Here is a 23302-nt window from a genome sequence, read left to right as displayed (position 1 = left end):
GGTTAGCATTAGGGGTGGGTGTGTCGCACCTGTCAGTGTTCTCGGCATTTTTTGTGTGTTTCCCTAAAGCCCAGCCCCCTCCCCTCTTGACATCCCATCCTGTCAGCATAGAGGAGACCCATACTGGGGTCTCTGGTCTGGAGATTCCTCTCTCCAAGATGTCTCTTCTCTCTTGCGGGGCTGTGTGCTCTGTGTAGGGGGGAGGACTCCAGCTCCTCTGCCCCAGAGGGCCCAGCCTCTGGGCTCTGGCAGGGCCTTGGGAACTGGAATGAGCTGGAATCAGGGGCCAGGGTTCCACCACTTGTGTGACCTTGGCCAGGTCACATTCCCCCAGCCCGTGAAAGGAGAAAAAGATCTTTCCAGACTTATCCATCTGGGATTTCTGAACAATCTTGGGTCTTTACAGGTATGATTGCGACCTTTTAGAGAAGTGACAGCAGTGGCTACTAGAGGGCACTGTTGGCTGGAGCCTCTGTATGAGTGTGTGCGCGCGTGCACGCGTGCGCCAGAGGGGGCACTGCAGGGACACGGGTATGTTGACCAGTAATGAACCCAGGATACCTCCATGTGGCCCATGAGGACAGTCAGGTGAGGGTGGCAACATCCCTGTGTGGGTGACACCCCTGCATGGTGCGCGGGGACCACCTGGCTGGGATCCTGAACTTGGCTGTCCTGCCTCTGGGTCAGCGCCTGACAGGCCCACCCTCCAGTCCCCAGGCGTGGACCCGAGGCCCCTGGGGCTGGTGGAGAGCTGGGCTGGGGCCTGGCCTGTTAGAAGGGACCCAGGTCTGGGGTCTTTCTCTGCTCCCCAAGGCCTGGAAGTGGGGGTGGGGAAGGCCAGCTTCTCCCCTCCGACATGGAGTATCCCTCAGGTTCAAGAGGGCCCCTCATGCGCTGTCTGCTAAGGGTAGGACTGAGGATCACCCACAGAGGGGTCACCCAGGGGCTGCCCACGGGCGTTGCCTCTGAGCCTGGATTGTGGCTGAGGATGCGGGTGGGAAACTGAAAGGCTGGACTCCACAGGCCCAGGGGAAGAAGGCGGCACTGGGCCTGCAGGAGCCAAGCCAGACTGGGGCCCATTGACCAGAAAGGAATCTGGCTGGGATGTCTGACCATTGGAGGCCTTGACTGCAGACCCTGAGGGCTCTTCAGCTCAGAATGGCTGATGCTGAGTCTTAGATGCAGGTCACAGGTCTGAGGCCTGGCTGAGAGGGGGCCCCTCACGATCAAGGGCACGTGAGTGCTGTTGTGGGGAGAACACTGGGCCTTGAGTCCAGCTGCTGGGCTCATTGTGAGTCTGGCAAGTCCTTTGCCCCCTGTGGGCCTCTGTTTCTCCTGTGAAAGCTGAGAGGGTGGGGCCCAGCCTCAAAGACCCTTTCCGGATTTCCTAGTAACCCCTGGCCTCCCTCTGGCTCCTGGGGAACCTGAGCTGGGCAGCCAGGATCTCTGATAGGCCTGATAGCTGAGGCTCTGGGCCCAGGACAAGGGGATGGGGGCCTCAGGCCCTGCCGTTGGGGGTCCTGGGCTGAAGGCCCCCCTACATCTCCCCCACCAGGGGCAGCAGCCCTGGGAAGGCCAGACTGAGGTCTCTGGCCTCAGAAATTGAGGGGCCATATGTGTCTGAGGGGACCACCAATAGGGCCTTCCCACAGCTCCACATGTGCAGACCCCCCCAGACCCAAGCCCACAGCTGCACATGTGCAGACCCCCCAGACCTGAGCCCACAGCCTACTGGCATCTAGTGACACCCCCAGCTCCCCGCCCAGCACCCCCAATCCCCAGCACCTCCCCAAGCAGCCAGGGCTCAGCTCGAAGCCCTGAGCATTCTATTCTTACTGGGAACTCCACACAGGCCAACCTGGCTGGAGGGGAGGGGTCTGAGGACTCCCTGAGGAGGGGCTTCCGGCCAGGTGCTCGGAGGAGGGACTCAGAGGAGCTGGGAAAAGGCCTCAGACCCCCTCTCTGCTCTCTCCCTCAGAGCACAGCAGGGGTCCAGTGGGATAGGTGAGAATGTCCTTTAGGCCCCCTTTGTCCAGGCCCCCGCCCTCCCTTCCCTAGGATCCAGGGGGCTCTCAGCGGTGGGGGCAGTGTGCCCTGCTTTTCTGGAAGTCAGTCTAAAACATGCTCTCAAAGCCTTGAACAGGCATGATCTCTGATCCCTGGGGTAGGGTCAACCCCAAGTCAGTGTGGTGTTGGGAAGGAGGCCAGAGCGTGGGCTGCGTCCTTTGTGGAACAGTGATGCCCGGCAGGACACACTGGGTGTCGTGAGAGCCACAGTTTCACAAGTGTGATGCACGCCCAGGTCACCACACCTGCATGGTGTGCTGTTCAGTGACAAAAGGAAGATATCTATCTCCTATCTATCTATCTATCTATCTATCTATCTATCTATCAATCATCTGTCTGTCATCTGTCTGTCATCTCTCTGTTATCTCTGTGAAATATGAGGCCTGTCTGGAAGGACAGACTCCAGATACAACCAGCACGATCTTCAGGCTGTGCTGGAAACTTCCCTTCTTTGTACTTTTCCCCCATCTTATTATTTCTTTTAATAATCTGGAGAAGCATTTTTGAAAGCTTAACCAGTAGAAACAATGCCTTGGATAATGATGGCCCCGAAGAAACCCTCTCTGCACCTCCAGTGTTGGTGGCCCTGCTCCAGGGGCAGATTCGTCCAGTGTTGGCCCGGTTGGGGCCATAGCTGGGTGGTGGCCCTCCACGTCCGCAGTGACAGCAGACAGCGTGGGTGGGTATCAGACCCAGTGTTGAGAAAGAAAACACTCACAAATGTCATCTATGTGAAGGTCAAAAACAGGCAGAGCTGAAAAGTAGTCGGTTTAAGGGCACACACAGAGGACATAAAACTAAAGGAAAATTAAAGAAATAATGAACCACATTCTGAGCCTGTGAGGTTAATTAACGGGACATGCATATCACGTAGAGTTCATGATTTCGAAATGAACATTCACAGTGTTTTGCAACCATCACCAGAGTTATTATGACTTTTTAAACTTTACAGATGCATTTTCTTTATTTATGTTGGTTTTAACAGTTTACAATTAAAACAGGATTAAACTAGAAGGAAATCCATCAAAATATGAGCGGTGGCTCTTTCGGGTGAAATATGTTTTCCCCCATTTGTTGTTCTGTACTCTTCACGTTGTTTACAGGGTGCAGTTGTTATTGTAAACCGGAAGGCCAAGACCAATTAACTCTATTTTAAGAGGAACTTGGAAAACAAACAAGGTGATTCTCTCTGACGCTGGGCTGACACCTGTGTCCTGTAGCTCATCGACACCCCATTGCCTCCGGCTGAGCCTGGACTTTGGTGGCCCTGGAGGCCCCTGCACCTCTCTGCTAAGATAGCTCTGAGATGGGACACAGATCTGTCCCAGGCCCTGCAGTTCCCTCCCTGGATTATCCCATCCAGTCATACTCGTGTTTGATTAACTTTCTTCCCCTCTTTGGGCCTCTCCTTGGGTTGATTGTTTTTAGCACAGGCTCATGAACTACAGGTCCCTTGGGAGTGTGGGGGAGATGTTTTGCCACCAGCCACTACCTCTTTCTCCCTTGACTTTAATTTCTTGTTAAAGCCCTCTCATGACAACCTTGACAGACAAATTTAAAAAGAAAGTTGAAAGTCCCCTGCAATCCTACTGCTCAATCCAAACAGTGGCTCCTGTGGTCCTCCTGCCATTCCCCACTCCGGCAGCCTCTGCCTGGTGGCTGCATGCTGCTGGTAATCTTATCTCAGGGTTTGTGTTCTAAGGCAGGCCCCGGCTCCTGGGCAGGGAGGGTCTCATGCTGGACTGAATGCCTGTGTGCTTTGCTGTCCCCTGACCCCCGAGTGGTCTTAGATGGGCCTTGAGTCTCTGTTTCCTTAACAAAGGTCTTAGATTAGATCAGTGTGGTAAGCCTTCTGTGAGTCATGGGCTCTTTTCAGCACAAAGCCCTGGACCTCTCCCCATAATGCACATTTTCACAGATACACATCAGAGTTTCTGGAAGCCCTGAGTGAGATGTTCTGAAACACCTCCAGGTTTCCAGGATACCCTGAGGTGGAGAAGTGGGGGGAATGGGGCTTCTTCTTTGTGACCCCCAAATGGTTGACCTCAGAGTCATCATCCACCCTTGCTGGGTGCTGTGCTGAGTGCTTTCCTGAATTATCCCCCAGAATCTTCTCAAAGCCCTGAGGGGTAGGTGCCACTGTCATCACCTCCACATGACAGGGAGACCATGGAGACAGTCACCTGCTCAAGGTCGCACATTTGGTAAGTGGTAGAGCCAGGACTGGAACCCAGGTCTGTCTGGGCCTCAAGCTCAGGCTCTTCCCACAGCTGTTATCCAGGAGGTGATCAGCCGGGTGCCCTGCAAGTTGCTTCCAATGCCAAGAGCACCCGAGAAGCCTCTCAGGTTTCTAAAGCATCTTCATGCCCGTGTCCTTTAAGTGTTCTTCCTGCAGTTTGTGTGGTGGATAGGGTAGGGGTTAACACCTGCCTTAACCCTAACCCTAACTCACCTCTTTGCCTGTGAAGGGACAAGGCTTAGAGGTTTTAAGGAAATGGCCAAACATCAAACAGTCATGATCAGAGCTTGGATTGGAACACGAGTGTTGGGTTCAGTCCCTTTCCTCAGAACTGTCGGGAACCAAGGTTCTGTTTCTCATGATTAGGATCTACCCAACTATCCATCCATCCACCCATCAAACTACTAACCTACCCCTGAACCCACCAATCCACCCATCTACCTGTCCATCAATCATCCATCCATCCTTCTAACCACCCATCCAACTATTAACCTCCTCGTGAACCCACAAATCCACCCAGTCCACCCACTCATCTACCCATCCACCATCCATCCATCCATCCTTCTAACCATTCACCCACTCATCCACCTACATACCCATCAATCACCCACCTATATCCCTGTCCGTCTACTCACCCAACTGCCCACCACCCCTGCATCCACCAATCCACCCACTCATCCACTTAACCACCCATCCATATCTTCCTTCCTTCCCTCCTCCCTCATTCAGTTTGTTTACTGAGAACTTTGAGGTTGCCAGGCACTAGGCTGGGGGTGAGACACAAAGTCTACAGACCCAGGAAGGAGGCTGCACCTCTTCCTTTGTCAATGATTCTCAAGGGGGAGCTGAGGCAGGAGGCAGGCAGGCTGGAGAAATGGCTGGTGGGTTCCTGCCATTTGGGGCTTTGGGTCACTCACTGAATTGGGTACTTGAATTTTTCTGTGGAGAAAGTGAGGAGTGAACTGCTGAGGTATGACATCTGTCCTGTGTCACTTACAGAACTGATAGCTGGCAATGACCCTAAGTGGAGAGTTTAAAAAGAGAGTTCAAGGGAGTTCCCATTGTGATGCAGTGGAAACAAATATGACTAGTATCCGTGAGGATGCAAATTGGATCCCTGGCCTCGTTCAGTGGGTTAAGGATCCGGCATTGCCATGAGCTGTGATGTAGGTTGCAGACGTGGCTCAGCTGCCAAGTTGCTGTGGCTGTGATGTAGGCTGGCAGCTGTAGCTCCGATTAGACCCCTAGCCTTGGGGACTTCTATATGCCATGGGTTTGGCCCTAAAAAGCAATAAATAAATAAATAAAAAAAAACATATATACAAGCTCCTATAGTTCCTATAAATATAATTGGAATGAACAAACTCGATGTAGTGAAGAATGAGTCTTCAAAATAATTTCTAACCTCTTTCTTCCATTCACTGGACCAGGCATTCTGCTAAGGGACTTAGGTACATTCTGTCATGCATTCCTCAATATGGAGACGTGAGGTGGCCTCTAATCTCATCAGCATTTACTAGATCAGAACATGGGGAGAGAGATTAATTGCCAAGATAAATTGTCACCTAAGTGGCAGAGAAGTTTGTCACCTTAGGTCATCCCACCTACACAGACCGTGCTCTACCACATAATCCTTCCTATCCAAAGAACAGGTAAAAACGCTTGAGGTCTATTCTGGTTTGCTTCAGACAGCGCCGCTTTCCACCCCAACTCTGCTGATCCTGGACTCTGTCCCATGCCGCTCAGTTTTTTTTGTAGGAAATTTCGTGTTGCTCTTTGTAGAAATTGCTTAAACTTTTGTCTTTATCTTTTTAACTGTTTGTAGAGGCTCAGGAAACTTCCTGCTTGGGTGTGGAGCTGGAGCTGGGAGAGTGTGGATTTGGTCAGGAGGTAAAAATCCATCTGTCCAAGAGGGACAGTTCCTTATCTTCCCATCAATGTAATCCCCAACCTGCTTCCGTCCTGTCATGGAGGGTAGCAATCAAACAATAAATAGTTGCTATTTTATTTTATTTATTTTTATATTTTATTTTATTTTATTTTATTTTATTTTATTTTATTTTATTTTATTTTATTTTATTTTATTTTATTTTATTTTATTTTATTTTATTTTGTTGTCTTTCTAGGGTTACATCCTCGATGTATGGAAATTCCCAGGCTAGGGGTCGAATCAGAGCGGCAGCTGCCAGCCTCCACTGCAGCCACAACAACGCCAGATCAGAGCCGCATCTGTGACCTATACCACAGCTCACACGCTGGATCCTTAACCCAGGGATTGAACCTGCATCCTCATGGATACTAGTCAGTTTCTTATCCCACGGAGCCACAATGGGAACTCCCAATAAATAGTCGTTGAAAGTGGAATGACTTGGAATGAATATCCTTACTTAAGTGAAATAAAACTTCTGTTCTTCATAATTACCCAATATATACGTAATCATTGTAAAAAAAAAAATCAGCAAAGTCAAATGTACCAGATGAAAACCATCATTACCTATAAGTCCCCCTCGCAGGCAGCCCCACGTAAGAGATGTGGACATGGATTTGGGTGCAGATACAGAGACACAGGCTTGCATGTGGCAGGTCTTGCCTTGTGACCCCCTGGGGATAATGTTATTTTCACAATGCTCTTTGGACCTTCTAGCACACCATTTTTAGAGGGTCGTTGGTCTTAAATCAGTTTACCATTTTGTTTTCTGACAATAAAAGTAGTCCATGTTCTTTGACCAATCAAAAGGCACAGAGGAACATAAAGAAGAAAGTAAACAAACATCTGATCTTGATGACGGGGAGGATGCCAGTCCGTGTGTTGGTGTGTATCTTCCAGACTTTAACCTGCACGCAGTCATGGCCTTTTCACAAGGATGCGCTCAGAGGAGACCTCTTCTTGTCACCTGCCTGTGTCCCCCCCCACCCCACCTCCTGCCCGGTCCTCTGCTGTGGAATCTGTCCACGGTATGTCTGCAAGGCCATGTGGACTTTAGCCTTTCTGAACACATCGTTGTTGGAAACACAGGGCTGACCTCCGCCCCTCTGTGCCCTGGGCGGGTGATGAACTCCCATGAGCAGGGCTGCTGGGTCAAAGGGGGGTGAATCCCCTGTGTCTCCCAGGGGACTCTCAAAATCACAGGGTCTTGGGAAGTCGGGGTTCCTGCGTGGGCCCCCCCCCCCCACCCTTCTGCTCGGTCTGCTGCAGGAGGGGCCTGGGGCTGGGCCTCCAAAACCCCTCCCTCCTGTGCTGACAGGCTCTGTGACCCTGGTCACCCCCTCCCTGGGGGCCTGCTTGCAACGAGAGCAGCCACTCATTCTGAGATCCCTTGGGGCTGGGACTCCAGGACTCTAGGGCACATCATGGAGCTCAGGGAGGATGTGAGGAGGCAGCCATGGGGCAGCATCAGGCCCAGGCCTGGCTGGGAGGGGGCTGCGGGGGTGGGGGCGGGGGTGGGGGTGGGGTGGGGGATGGGGCGAGAGTTCTGCTACCCCCACCTGTGAGCTGCACAAACATCCGACTACGGCCCTGAAACTGCTCTGACCCCACCCCGGGCCACACCTGGCCCTGTTTGTCACCAGTTCCACGCCCCACTGACCACGAGCTCAGTTTCTCTTCCCCTTACTTCTCCATTTTGTCACCCAGAGTTCTGGTTTCAGCCAGCGCAGGGTTAACTTTAGCTTGGGGATTCCCAGGGGTGGCCAGCTGCAGGCAGGGCCACCCTACCACCCACCTCCTTGCCCTGGACTGGCCCCTAGCCTGCTCCCACCTTGAGCCTCCCTGCCCCTCCAGGCCCAGGGCTTCCCTGCCCCTCTGTGCATCCAGGAATTGGAGAGGTTTCCTATAGGATCCAGCCCACAGGTTTCCCCAGGAAGCACTTCTGGAGCAGAGAGGAAGTCTGGGGCCCAGAAAGGGGGATCATCTTGCCCAGGGTCACACAACATGTCAGGCAGGCCTGGGCAAGAGCCCGGGAGGTGACAGCAATGGCTGGGGAGGGTGAGGGTCACTATGGTCCAGGCACATCACAGACACTGGCCCTTTAATCCCCAAGCCCACCCCAATGGGGGAGATTCATTATCAGCCCCCTCCCCACAGATGAGATGAGGACACTGAGCCCACAGAGGGAAGCAAATGGCTGTGGGTGTGGGACCCTCCCTGTCCACCCTGGGGTCTGGGGTCCCACCACAGGCTTCCCAGGCCCTTTGGCCAGGCCCTCCCTTCTCCCAGCCATGGGGTGGCAGGTGGCCACCGGGTCCACCCTGGGCCTCCTTTCTGCTCCCTGGCAGGTCAGGGCTGGAGTGATGGAGGGAGGTCGCCACATGGGCTTCTCTGGCCTGGCCAGCTCTCCACAGGGTGCCCCAGTGTGGCCTCAGTGTCCAGCCACTGGAGGGGGGCCACAGGCTGGGAGGGGGCACTGGGAGGGCCTCTGCCTGGCTCTGCAGTATATGCATCAGTTTCCCTGCCTGTGAGATGGGGTGACAACCCTGGCATCAGCCTCATGGAATCTGTGAGCAGCTTAGTCAGGTACCGCTTGTCCTGTGTTCTATAAATGGTTCAGGACAATGGGCCACTCAACGGTCTCTGGATGCAGTGGCCCTTTGGAATCACAGATCTGATCCAGGGCTGAGGCCTCCCAGGGCTCAGGACACTCCAGCCCATGCGCCAGCCTCACCCAGTGCATCCACACCCTTCCTGCCTCATCCTGCCTGCGGACAGACCGCCATCCACCCTGGAGACCTCCCTAACCTGGCGTCCTCTTCTTGTCCCTCTCTGCTCGGTGTCCTGTCCACATCCCATTCTCCTTTCTCTTTAGGGCAGGGCCGGGCCCTTGGCACCAAATGCAAGGGATTCCTGGGTGGAGAGAGGCGGCTGGGCCAGGACAGGACAGACGTGACCCCTCTGCTCTCCTAGGGTGACTTAGAGGAGACAGATTAGGAAACAGATAGAGATATAAAGAATCATAGTCTGGGGAGGGATAAATTAGGAGTTTGGGACTAACATATACAATTATAAAAATGGGTAATCAGCAGGGACCTACTCAATATTCTGTAATAACCTATATGGGAAAAGAATCTGAGAAAGAATAGATAATGAGTCTATGTAGAAGTGAATCACTCTGCTGTACACCTGAAACCAACACAACATTGTAAGTCAACCATACTCTGATATAAAATAAAAATTACCTTAAAAACCAAGGTGGCATGGGAGACAGGAGTCTGGGGTCTCCAAGGTGGAGGGGTCAGCTGCTTCACTGTGTTGGCCTGCTGAAGGGGGGGCTGCAACCCCCACCTCTGAGCCTCTGCTCCTGCTGACCCACCAAGAGGCCCTTTGTCTCTCCCCCTCTGCCCTGAGGGTATAGCTTCCAGGCCCTGTTCTGAGGCGGCTGGAGTTGCTGCTGCCCCAGAACCCCCTTTGGTGACCCTGTCAGGACCCCAGGAGCCCCCTGTCCTTGTCTTCTCCGGTGATATTTGTTGGTAGGGTAGCATCTTGTTGGTGCCATGAGCCCCAGGCTGGGCAGGACCAAGTCTCCCTGACTGAGCTTCACCCCCGACCTGACCTGAACCCACGGGGAATGGTGTTCACTGTGAAGGTGAACAGTGGTTGATGGGCTGATTGATCATGGCTGGGATGAAAGCCACACTCCCCTGGGCTCACGAGTGGGGGCCCTTGTTCACTGGCCACTGCATACCTCATGTGTCAAGTGACATGGTGCTGTGGCCATGGCCTTGCAGGCCTGGCTCCTGGCTTCCCTGGGCTGGGGGACCTACTGGCAGTGTCCCTTGAGAATAAGATGGTGAAGTCCCACTGGTGGAAGGGATTTTTGTTCTTTTGGGGGTGAACTCAGGAAACTGTGGCTGGGTGCATTGGTCCCCCATCTCTACTCCCCTTGGGACTTTGGAGCCCTGGAATGGCCTGGACACCTCTCTCAGTGGAGAAGGACAGGGAGGAGAGGAGGAGAAAATGGGAGGGTCAGCCTGGAGGGTGCATCAAGGAGGCCTAGGGGATGTTGGGGTGGAGAGTTTGGAAGTCTTGTCACCCACAGGGCAGGGGGCATCAGGCCTCATCCTGCTGGCCCATCTATCACACCTCTTGCCCTGTCTTTGCCCTCAGCATCTCAGCCCAGCCGGGAAGACTGGGCAGGGATTGGGGTACCCCATGTCCGAAACCCTCCTCTTTCCATGGTGAGGCAGGCACTCTCCAGGTCTGACTTTGGCCTTGACTGGGCCAGTCCTGTCTTGCCTGGGGCACAAGGAGCTGAGAGCCTCACACTAGCAGGAGGCCTCACAGAGGCTTACTGGTTGGATGGACAGATGAAAGGGTGATGGGTGAGTGAGTGGGTGAACAGACTGATGGACAGACACATGTGTGAACAGATGGATGAGTGACTGATGGTCTGAGGTCCTGTCCACTGGAGAAGGACCCTGCAAGGCCTTGTAGGGGAATAGGTGCGCTTCTAGGCTCCTCAGTATTACTCCAGACCTGGGGCTCCCAGGGCAGGGATTGTGAGGGTCCCCATTTCTCTCCCCCTCCAATCCCCCCCCCCGAAGAGTCCTAGGTGTGGGGGCAGCAGGTGAGGTGTGATCCACAGTGTCCCGTGTCCCATGTCCCATGTCCCATGTCTGGGCTCCTCTGGGCTCCAAGTGTCTGGCTGTGTCCACCGTCACCCGCAGCTCTGGGCCTGGGGCTTAGAAAGGTTCCTGGGGGCCTGAGGTGGGGGGGGTACGATCTGCACAAACACAAGATTCTGGAGAAGAAGATGCCGCTTCTGACAATTGATTGATGTCAACTCTGCCTGGCCCAGGCCCTGGTGCAGGGGCTTGGGTGGCCTGGGTGCTGGGATACAGGTCCCTTCTCCAGCTGGACTGGCAGAAACTTCCAGAACCAGAGCCACCCCTCCCCAGCCCAGGCAAATGGGAGGCACCTGCTGCCAGGGCTGGGCTAGTTGGGGTTTCCCGGCTATTTTGGGCATCAGGGCCTCTTGGTTTCGCCAGGCCAGCTGCACAGGGCTGAGGGTGTGGGGCCTGTGGGGAGCCCAGCAGTGCTGGTCTGAGGCTGCCTGGGCCCGAGAAGCCCAATGCTAATGGCAACAACAGTCAACCAAGTGACAAGCAAACATTCATTTTCCATCTGACCATTGGTCCTGTCTCTCCAGGGAGTAAGTTTCCATTATCACCAACCCAGAGGCATAGAGGGGACACAGGCCCCCAGCCACCAACCCAGAGTCGGGACTGTCTCAGCCCCTGGCCACCTCTGTGCTCAGCCGTCACCCCTGTGAGACCCGGCCAGCGTCCCCGGCCCTCACCCCGGTTTGTTTTCTCCAGGGCACAAGCCTGCCCTGCAGGACACTACCCACTCTCCATAGGCTGGTCCCCTGTCTCTAGCCCTGAGTTCCCAGCATGCCTGTGTTGCCACTGCTGATGCCCCCTCACACAGAAGGTGCTCAGGAAAGGGCTGCTGAGAGGTGGCTTTGCTCTGGGCAGTGACCACACTGGCCTCATCCACGCAGGGCCTTGGTCTACCCTGGAGCTCAGCTGAAGCCCCTGTCTGACCAGAGACCCCGAGGATGGGCTCGCCAGGCTGGGGTCCCCCTTCCCTCCAAGACCCTCTCTTGGACGGGGCACGGGGGGCGAGCCAGCTTGGGTCTAACTGAGGCTCCCACCCTCCTCCCAGGATGGCCTAGAAACCCCGACGTCTCCCCAGGAAGGCGGGGCCCTGGGTGGCGGGGGTTGCCCATCGCTGAGGACCCGAGGGTGGTCCAGGCTCTGGTGCCCAGCATCGCCTCTCCCCTGACCCCTGTCCTGGTGGTCCTGATTCCTGCCAGTTTCCCCTGGGAAAAAGGCTGCCCAGAGGCCCCATTACATGCAGTGCTGTCACTGGGTGGGAAATGATGTCAGGCCCACATCCAGGCCTCTCACAGGCTGGCATGGGGTGAGCTCACACCAGGGGCTCCAGTCGAGGCCCACGGAGACCAGGAACCCCATGGTGACCTCCTGGATGTGGCCCCTGGTGAGGCCACAGCCCCCATCCTGATGCCTCTATCAGGGCTGGACCCACAGAGCCTTCGATGGCTCTGCATGGCCTTGGGCCTCCCATTTTAACCTGTTACAGTAAGTGTCATTCAGCAAACAGTTACACTGAGCTCAGATGACCAGAATTTATTGCCCACACTTGGACATTTCTGGAAGTGGAAGGGGCACTATTAAAAATCATGCTTGGACAGAGGCACGAACTGGGAGCAAATCCAGGAGGCAGGTCACCCCTGGAGCCCCCCTGGGCCCGGCATCCTGGGGGAGACTGTCCCTGGGAGATGCCTGGCCAAATGGGTTTAGATTTGCTGTGGTTCCCGGTGACCAACTGGCTTTTCAGATAAACCGGTCCAAAGACTGGCCCTGCCCCGACCCACTAACCCTCCCTCTCATCACTTTGTTTGTCCCCAAGGCCCAGGGGGAGTCCCTGCAGGTGACCACATAGAAGCAGAGGTCCCCCAAGCTGCCCGAAGGGAGCATGGCCCCTGGAAACATCACAAAGTCTCCCGCAAGCAGTGTTTTGGGGAAAGACCGGGCCCCCGTCTTCGGATGCTGGTGGGAGTGCTCCTTGTGTGCGGCCGGGAACATCGCCTGCCCCCCCGCCCCCACCTCCCACGCATCCAGCCAGGGAGCCACAGGAGGAGCTCGTTGCCCCATCAGCAGAGGAGAACCTGCTTGGAGACAGGTGGACCGTCATCAGGATATGTCCTGTGTCACTGAGCCAGCGAGCCTGGCAGTGGATAGCTGACTGCTCCTCGGAGGCCCCTGGAAGCTGTATTTTCAAGGCTGTTGGGAACTTGAGTTTAGACCTTTGTGGTTGGTAGTGAGGGTCTCTGTCCCAGGGAGACACAGGCTTGGGGCAGATAGGCTCAGTGAACCCTGTGGGGTAAAGGACATGGGTGTCCCCCTGCCCAGGCCTGGCTGGGTCATGTTCTCTCGGTGACTCTGCTGGCCCCACAGGGGGCGGGGCAGATGGGAGAGTCACCCAGCTCAGCTCAGTAGTTGCTCCCTCCCTCCCACAGGGCTCAGCAGTCACCTCCCACCCCTCCCCTCCCCCAGGGCCCCTCTGTCTCAGTGGAGACTATTGTGGGCTCTGCTTTTCTGCTGTGAAGGAAGCCGCAACCCCCCCTCCCCCACCTGACTCAATTACCTTCCTGAGGCTTGGCCTCCAGGAAGAAGGAGGCCTGGGAAGGAGGGGCTGCCTAGGGTTGCACACCAGGCAGGCCAGGACCAGGCCAAGCCCCCTCCCCTGACCTGACACTCCTCTCTATTCCACAAGGGGCCCACCCACTGTGCACCCTCCCCACCCAGTGCCCTGAGGCCACCAGTCCTGCAGGGGCTGTCCCAGCTCACAGCTCAAGGCTTATGGCTCACAGTGTGGCCCTCATAGTCTTGTCCCCTCTGTGAAATGGGAAGGGCTCTACAGGGACTTCAAGGCTGCTAGAGGGGCTGTGATGAGCGTGGAGAGATGCCCAGTGACAGCTGTGAAATTTTGTCCCTAGTGTGTGAGGAGATGCTCCTTGGGCGGGAAACTGACCTTGGGGATGGAGGACATGGTGGGGTCAATGGTGGGTGGAAACTGACCTGGGGGCTGGAGGATGGAATGGGGTCAGCGGTGATCACGCACCTCCCTGCCACTGCCTGTCCCCCAGTGCTTCAGCTGTTCCAGGGCAGGAGGTCCTGTCTCCTTGCCCCTAGCACCTGCCCCCAGCAGGGCTCACTGAGGGTTTGCTGAATGAATGAGCGAGTGAGTGAATGAATGACCTGTCACATCACGCAGGGCTGAGGAGCCAAGGAAAGAAGCCAGGGCAGGTCAGCCAGCAGTTCAGCCTATGACCCTGGGCAGGTCCCCGGACCCCTGGCCTCCTGTCAGAGCCTCAATTCTCTCCTCCTTGAAATGGGCCCGCATTGCCCACCCTGATTTTCTTAGTGGACTCAGAGGCCACAACTCCCCCTCCCCTTCTCCCACCCCCAGGAGTCAGTATGGATTTAGGAGCCCGGGTGCCCCCCCACCCAGAGGCTTGAGGCTGCCTCCCACGACCAGAGGCTGAGGGGTTGTGTGCATCACCTCCTGGCCCAGCGCAACACAGCTTCCTGAGGAGGGAGGGCGGCCTTGGGATGGGGCCTGGGTGCCCACGGTGCATGTGGCCCTGAGCACCTATGGGACCCTGGGGGAACCTCTGTTTCCTCATCTATGGGGTAATGAGGGATATTAGTGCCCACCTCCTGGGGTGGTCTGGGGGGTCACGGCAGGGGTGGGGGGGTAAAGCGTGACCCTCAGACAGCATGGGGGTTACTGCCCTTGTGGCAGAGAGAGGATATCTGCCCCAGAGCTGGGAATGGTCAGTCCTGTTGAGGCAGAATGCTAACTCAGGTAGTCAGTGTAGGAGCATGGGCTTCGATGCATTCTTTGATGTGGCCATGGACTAACATTTGTGGTTTAAGGGCTCCAGAGAGTAATTCCCCATAGGCCTTGTTTACTATAAGAAGTGTACCTTCCACCACATGGACCTTAATCTCTAACCCACTCCTCAACTGACAGAAAAGGAATGAGAGCAATGGTGACTCAGTCTAAAGGAAGAGAAGGGCAAAGAAACCGTAAAATTTATGGGGCATTTCCACCCCTAAAACCCCTGTTGGACAAGGACTGATATAGGTAACTGGGCAAGGCCAATGGGAGAAAACCACATCTTTCTGGACCCCACCTTGGTAACCCCCTATCTTTTTTTTGATTTTTTTTTTTTTTGTCTTTTGTCTTTTTAGGGCCGCACGTGCAGCATGTGGAGATTCCCAGGTGAGGGGTCTAATCAGAGCTCCAGCTGCCGGCCTACACCACAGTCACAGCAATGCCAGATCTGAGCTGCATCTGTGACCTGTATCATAGCTCACGGCAATGCTGCATCCTTAACCCACTGAGAGAGGGCAGGAATCGAACCCCCAACCTCATGGTTCCTAGTTGGATTTGTTTCTGCCGCGCCCTGGCAGGAATTCCCTTTTTCTTCTATTTTTTTTGTATCCCCCCACCTTTAAGGGATAAAAAGCCCTATAGGACAATAGAGAGCGGGGAGCTCTTCTCCCCGCTCCCTGCAGCCCTAGGAGCTATCTGCTTTCCTTTAATAAAGGCTTCACTTGCTTGCTGCCTGTGTGTTCGCGGAGTTCATTCTTCGACTGCTAAACAAGAACCAGGATTTCAGTAACATTTTTCCTGCATCACTATGATGGAGCAGAACTAGGTATTGTCATTCCAATGATTGAGAAGAGCTGGGAACAGTCCTGCAGTAACTGATCAGCAGTCACTGAGGGGCTCCCTGAGGGCCCCCCCATCCTGCACCCAGCTGAGCCTCTGAGGCACTAAGAGGGTGCAACCCCTGCCCTTTGGAGCCCACCCTCTGGAGTGAGGCCAGAGCCCTGGTTGGGCTAGGAGGCTGGGCAGATGAAGAAACAGGAGCCCTTTTTAGATGCTGCCAGTTTCTGGCTCCTGAGACAGATAAGGAAGAGCAGCCGGAGGGACGGCTCCCTGGGGCCTGCCTGTAACACCAAACAAACGGGGCACGGAAGAGGGGAGGAGAGAAAAGAGGGCCCAGGAGAGGGGACACTGGGGCCAATGAGTTTCAGGTCGAAGAGAACAGGACGTGGTGCTCAAATCCACCCAGAGGCAGAGACTGGGGAGGACACAGAGGGGATAATTGGACTGGGCTTCCTGGAGGTCGCTTGTTACTAGGAGTGCAGGGAGAGACAGAGAGGAGGAGGCGGAGTCCCTGGAGAACTGTCAGAGGGGCAGGAGAGAGGGCCCAGTGGCTGGAGCGAAGGTGTCATCTGAGAAGGGTCCTGGGTGGGGACAGGAGGGATGACAAGGAGGTGGATTGGCTTCGATGTGCCATCTTGGAGGGTCTGGGCCTGGGTGAGGGGCTGCCAGGAGGGGCCACTGTGGTGAGCCCTGGGATGCCTTGGAAGCTGCGGGGGGTGCTCACTTGCTGAGGGTGGTCAGAGGTCAGAGGTCCTGCTGGAGTGCCTGTGTTCTGGTTTAGGGGGCCTCCCCAAGCAGTCCCTTGGTGGGGGTTCACAGGCAGGCGTTCTACTGTTTTAACGCCAGGAAGTACAATCCTCAGGGACAGGTTAGGTCACAGAGGGGCCATCCTTGAGTATGGGCACTTCCTTACTCCCAGGATATTTCTTCCCCTAGGGTCATATCTGTGATCCTGTGATGGCCACGGGGAGGGGCACTGGCCATTCACCTTGAGATGCAAGAGGCTTGAAAGCTGGTGCTGGTCCAGCCCTCTGACCGCTGGCCTGGTGTCTGGGGCCTCCATTACTGCTATAGTGGGACCTGGCAGGGCTGGAACACTTGGGAAATGACTGCTGATTGGCAGAGCTGGATCACTCGTGGGCTGGTCGTGGCTCCAGCCCCAGCATCATCCTGGGCTCCCAGGGGTTCATGGGGAAGGTGACTGGAGTAGGATACAGGTACGTGAACTCAGGGAAATGGGGTGTCACTGAGGTTTCATGGCGGGCCCTGGGGTCTCTGAGAGGCAAAGTACCCCATCTCCACCCCACCTAGCTAACAGCCCAGCAGCGGCATCCTGGCAGGGCGTCTGTCCATTGTGGGGCCTGAGGCTCCCAGATGTCAGGACATCTCAGCCAGATGCCCTTCTGGACACTCCCTGGGAGCCGTGGTGATGTCTTACATTTGGGAGAAAGTGGGAGCCCTAAAGGTTTTAGTTGGGAAAGGGCAGAAGTGGAACCAGGGGTGTCGGCAGGGAAGAAGGCAGCCAACCCGGGGCTCTGGAGGGTCTGGGGGGAGTGCTGGCCATCCTGCTCCTGGGGTTCACACCATCTGCAGCCACCTGAGCTCCTGCTATGCTTGGCACTGGGCCCCCTTCCCTGGACCCCCAGTTCTGAGTGTTTTTCCTCCCAGAGGAGCCCCTGACTGAAGGTGTTGTGACAGTTCCTGCATCTGAGCATTCCCAGGCAGTCAAGGGATTGGGCCTGGGAAGCCACCTGCCGGGCACTCACTCTCTAGGCTTTGGGGCACTGAAGGCTGAGCCCTGCATTGACCCTCCCCCAGACCCCCATAACCTGCACTGAGACAGGGCCTTCAGAAAGAGGCCCTCTCAGTCCCTCCCCTGGGGCCCTGACCCTGATTTTGGACCCTGAGTAGAGGAAGGGACATGAGAGAGATAGCCACTCTGATTTGAGGCCCCTGTCCCCATTGGTCCCTTCATCAGCCCCAGTAACTCTGTACCCTTAGGTCATGAGTCCCAGGGAGGAGGACCTAGGCCCAGGTGGGCTCAGAGCTCTCTGGGGAGGAGGCCAGATGCATGAGGAGGGGCCAGCCAGGGTTGCATTGCTCTGAGGGCAGCCGCGAACCTGGAGTCAAGAGCTGAGCCCTGGGAGTTCCCGTCATGGCTCAGTGGTTAACGAATCTGACTAGGAAACATGAGGTTGCAGGTTCAATCCCTGGCTTTGCTCAGTGGGTTAAGGATCCGGCATTGCCGTGAGCTGTGGTGTAGGCTGCAGAAGTGGCTTGGATCCCTTGTTGCTGTGGCTCTGGCTTAGGCCAGTGTCGACAGCTCCAATTAGACCCCTAGCCTGGAAATCTCCATATGCTGTGGGAGAGGCCCTAGAAAAGGCAAAAAGAAAAAAAAAAAAAAAAAAAGCACTGAGCCCTGGAGTTGGGTGGGTGACTGGGGTTCAGTCCCTTCTGTGAATGTGAGCAGGTCACTCAGGGTCTCTGGGCCTCGAGTCTCCATCTGTAGGGTAAGGATCATATCAGGGTCTTCCTCCAAGGGCGGTTTGATGACTGACAGGTAAGACCTGGAGAAACCCGCCCTTTAGCCAATGGCCAGAAGGAAGCAAAGCCCCAGAGCCAAAGCTGAAATCAAAGTTCTCTCCCCGTGAGCGGAGGAGGAGATGGGGCCACAAGAGGCCAGGGAGAAAGGAGGGGGAGCCTGAGCTGAAGGGCCCTCGGGAGTGGCCCATCCCAAGGACTGGGCAGGACACAGAGGGAGAGGAGCTGGGAGAAGTTTCCCTAATGCCCGGGGGTCTGGGGGTCTGGGAACTGGAGTTGTGATCAGATGAATAAGGCCCCAAGGTGTCCACGTCCTAACCCCCAGACCATCAGTAGGTCCATTATGGGGTGACAGGGATTTTGCAGATGGGATGGAGTTAAGGGCTGGAAGAGGGGCGATTACCCTGGATTATCTCCGTGGCCCCATGCAGGGTCTTTATAAGGGAAAGAGGGAGGCAGGAGGGTCAGAGTGAGGGGACAGGGTATGAGGATGGGAGCAGAGGTCAGAGGGGAAGGGAGAGAGATTAGAAGCTTCCGTGGCTTTGAAGCTTGAGGGAGGGGCCCAGAGCCAAGGACTTGGGACTCTAGAGGCTGGAAAAGGCTTCCAGGAGGAGCTCAACCCAGAGACACCTCAAATTTAGCCTATAGGACTCATTTTGGACTTCTGACCCTGGGACCCAGAGGAATAAATGTGTGTTGTTTTAAGCCTCAGAGTTTGGGTAATTTGTTATAGCTGCTAATTCAGGATCCACAGGAGAAAGTCACCCAGGGTGCCCCCAGCTCATGGGCAACATGCCTGACCACAGCCACCACCCACCCCTCTGACCCCAAGTGCAATGGGGGAGCCACAGCCCAGGGTCCCGGCAAGAAGGGCTGGGGTGGGGTTTTTCACCACATCCCTCATCATCATAGTGTCTAGAGGCCCCAGACTTTGGGGGCCTCACAGTGGCACTAAGTCCCCCCATGGGACCAGTTTTCCCCACTGACATTGAGATGCAAGGGAGGTGACTCCCAGTGGACAAGCCCTAGGGAGGTACCTTTCTGAGCTGCAAACCTGAGAAAGTGTCCCTCGCCTCTTTGTACCCAGGTGGAAGAACCATGAGTAGAGGGCAGCTCGGGAGCCCTGGGACACCCAAGGGGGCCTCAGGCAGAGGTGGGAGTGGTCTTGACTGTCTGGCATGTGCAGGGTAGTGGGGAGCAAGGGTCCACCCTGGGTCCAGAGGCGGGAGCTTGCCTGGCTGCACTCCCGAGGGGCGAAATCAGGGGACTACTGCTATGGAACTACCTCCCCCAGGGTGAGACAGAAGCATGGTGGACTCCCCATTCAGGGGCAGCTGTCCCAGCTTGTGGTCATTGCTGTGTTCTGAGGCTGCCGGGCCTCACTTGTGTTTGTGTCAGCGCCCGGTTCCCATTAATGCTGAGGCCTCAGGTAAAACAAATACCCACTTTTAACTGTGGTACAAGATGCTGGCCCTCAAGGTTGAGCCACTATTTTCCCTCTAGCAAAGGCTTTGCTGAATCTCATAGAGATTCTGAGGCACATACTCCCTCCATGCTTTGGTTCCTGGGGAGCTCAGAGCTCATATTATTTAAGTACTGAACCATCAGGCAGGACTTTCATGCAACAGTTTCCTCCCTGGCTTCCTCCTAGACCTTTCACATCTCTGAACCTGCCATCCGGTGAGGAATAGAGATGGGCCATGGATTTCAGAGCCCATGAAGCCAAGGCTGCTGGAGTGTCCTGGCCCCAGTGGATGGTCCAGTCCTAGGGAGTGACAGGAAGGGTGAGGGTGGGCAGGTGCTGAGCTGGGCAGAGAGGGAGGAGGGCATGGGATTGGGGGCAAGGGTTCCCAGGCTGAGGAAAGTGTGGGTGGATGGAGGGAAAAAAAAATTCGAACTGAACTGAGAAGCTGTTTTGAGGTGGAAAAAAACAGAAGCAGATAATCAATGGGTCAGTTTATTATAGGATGACTTACAAGGTGAGATATGGATCTAGCAGAGAAATGATCTGGAAGCATGAACTCTGCACCACACAAGGACCGTTGGGACAGTTTTATAGTTAGCCTAGGGGAGGGGTGGTTGCTTGGAGACAGGATGTGCATCCCTAAGTCAAGATTTATGGATGGGCAACAGGAAGCTGGGACTATGCCAACGAAGGTTTTCATCAGTGTTTGGAGACTAACAGAGCATAGAGGCCACCTGGTCCTAATGATGATGAAACACTATCTATCAACTACAAAGCCCTGATGACAGAGAAGTGACTCACTGCACAACACAGTCCCGGGTGGGTCAGCAGAAGGACAGGAGAGCCTGTACGGCCCAGCCCATGATGGCATCAGTTATGCTCAGGGCCACATTGGAAAGAAAGGACAACAGGGTCCAGGGGGAGGTATGGAGGGTCCCACTAGGGCAGGCAGGGAGGGAGGGCTCATGTGAAGGTCACCAGCCATGGACAGTTCTGGCCAGGAACGTGGCAGGGGGTGGGCACAGTCCTGTCTGGAGGAGGAGTGGAAGGAAGGGGAGGGCGGAGGACCGATGTGTCCTGGCCAGTTTCCTGGGAGATACCTTCCCTCCTCTGCCGATCCCTAGAGTCCGTGAGCCTCTCCCCTTGGATTACTTTCCCAGTGGGTGCCTAGGATTCCCCACCCACCCCCAGAATCCTGGAGAGGTTGTGAATTAAATGTGAAAGACAGGAGTTCCCATTGTGGCTCAGGGGTTAACGAACCCAGCTAGGATTCATGAGGATGCGGGTTCGATCCCTGGCCTTGCTCGGTGGGTTAAAGATCTGGCATTGCTGTGAGCTGTGGTGTAGGTTGCAGATTGCGTTTCAGATCCCACGTTGCTGTGGCTCTGGCTTAGGCCAGCGGCTGTAGCTCCAATTCAACCCCTAGCCTGGGAACATCAATATGCCATAGGTGTGGGCCTAAATAAATAAATATGAGAGACAAGAGAAAAAATGAGCAGACCACATGATTTGGGGGGGGGCGGGGGTTGTGTTTTGCAGCATGAGAAAGTTCCCAGGTCAAGGATAGAACCCGTGCCACAACAGTGACCCAAGACACAGTAGTTACAATGCCACATTCTTAACACCCTGAACCACCAGGGAGCTCCATGCACTCTTTCTTTTTGGCGGGGGGAAGGGAGGCCACAATGTGCAACAGATTGATGTGGGATTTCAGATCCCAGACCAGGAATTGAACCTGGGTGGCAGCGGTGGTCTAACCATTAGACCACCAGGGAACTTAGCATGACTTCTGAATGGCAATAAGGACATTTTATTACCAGTTGTTTGGTGCAGGGAAAGGGTTGGGGTGGACCCGGGTGGGACAGGGAGAGACCCTTATGGGATCCCATTGGCAGAGTCTCAATGCCCTAATCTTGGGGGCTTTGGGCCCGCTGTTTGGCCTCGTCAGGTTCATACATCATCATACCTCGACCAGCCCCCCTGTGCTCCCCAGTGCTGCTGGCATCAGCCATGATCTCTCATCCTTCCAGAGGCTTCTGTCTGCCTGAAGATGCTCCATCCCCAAGACCCTCCCCTAGTCCCTCCCCTGTGTCCTCATATAGGATGGCATTCTGTACTGGTTTCACACTTCCCTCCCTTGGAGAGGGGTTTGCTTGCCTCAGTCGCAGACCATATAGACCCCAATGCAGGCAAGGAGCTCAGACATGACTCTGGGGACCATGAGGAGGCAGGGGAGTGGGTGCAAGGGGCTGGGGGCTGGCAGGGGGCACACAAGAACACTAAGTATAGGGACATGCCAGAGGTCTCCACCAAAATATACACTGGCATGATCTCAGTGAGAGTGAAACTACCCCTCAAGGGAATATGAAGACTCTATTGCTCACAATCCAAGGGAGAAGTTCTCCTGGAGAAGGCCAGGGTGACAAGAGGCATAGCAGGACTGTCAACGGTAGCATTTCACCAGTGCCCAAATGCATTCCAAAAGAGTCAAAAGTCCAAAAGAGTGAGGATTGCATGCACCAGAGAGATTCAATCCCAGTCTGAGTTAAAAAGGAAAATTAAAAAAAAAAATCTATTTAATTTCAAATCCTGCCCAGAGAGAAAGTAGAAAGTAAAAGACTCACCAAGGACAGTTCGATGGGTCCCTTCACCGAACATATCGCACAGTGATACAGCCTCAAACATAAACCTCCTGTCCCAGGCCCCTCCACCCATGTCCCGGCTGAGGGCCACCTGCAGGTGGCTGGAGGCTCACAGGCCGCCCCTGCCACGGGGGCTGGTCTGGGTCTGGGAGGGTGAGGGGGGTGCCCTCTCCCCACCTGCACCTTCACCCGTGGGAAGGGGGGAGCCGTCCAAGCCCAGGCAGAGGAGGGGCAGCAGGGAGGTCTGAGTGTCCCCGCCTGTCCCAGGCCCCTTCCTCTCCGGGTCAGCAGCTTGGAGAGATCCTGATGGGAGCGTGAGGAGCCCTTCAGGGCACGGAGGGGATGGAGCTGTGCCCTCTGCAGAGGGGACCCCCGAGAGTTCTAGACACTCCACTCGGCCTCGAGGCACAGCTACCGTGGCCATCTCTGCAATAGCTGAGGGCTCGCTCTGCGTGTGTGCGTGCGTGCGTGCATGCGTGTTTGTGTGTGTGCCTGTGTGTGTGTCTCACAGGGCAGCTGTGGGATCCTGAGGGAGCGCCTAGGACAAGGTCCCGCATCCCATGCTGAGCTCCTCCAAGTGCATCATTTCCCAGGCAGACCCATGGCGGAATCCCAGAGGCAGAACCTGGACTTGGAGGTCGCGAGGCCTATGGACACTTGGACGTTAGGCAGTGGTGGTGGGGCCAGGCGTGGGCTGGCTTCTGAGGGGTCGGGGAGAGCAGAGAACTGGCCATTGTCCCAGGGGCCTTGCTGCATCTGGGACCTTGGGACACACGCGGGTGGAAGGCTACCTGAGGGGACCGAGGGATGAGGGAGCAGGGTCTCGGGACGAAGGGCCCTGTGGTACGTGTGACAGGGAGGGCCTGGGGAAGGGGCAGAGGGTGGTGTCCCCGGGGCGGTCGGAGCTGGCTGTGCCCCTAAGGATGGGGCTGGGGGTGGGGCTCTAGGACGTGGTGAGTGGGCGTGAGCAGAGTGGTCACGCTGTACATGTGGGTCGTCCTGAAATGGACAGAGGCCCTCAGAGGGGGACACTGTCGAGTGCTGAGCTATCGTCCTGGGGTTTCGGGGAAACAATGCATGAGTGG

This window comes from Phacochoerus africanus, chromosome 15 (assembly GCF_016906955.1).
Source record: "Phacochoerus africanus isolate WHEZ1 chromosome 15, ROS_Pafr_v1, whole genome shotgun sequence".
NCBI classification, from domain to species: domain Eukaryota; kingdom Metazoa; phylum Chordata; class Mammalia; order Artiodactyla; family Suidae; genus Phacochoerus; species Phacochoerus africanus.
The sequence above is the reverse complement of the archived record's forward strand: the minus strand, read 5'-3'. Positions refer to the sequence as shown.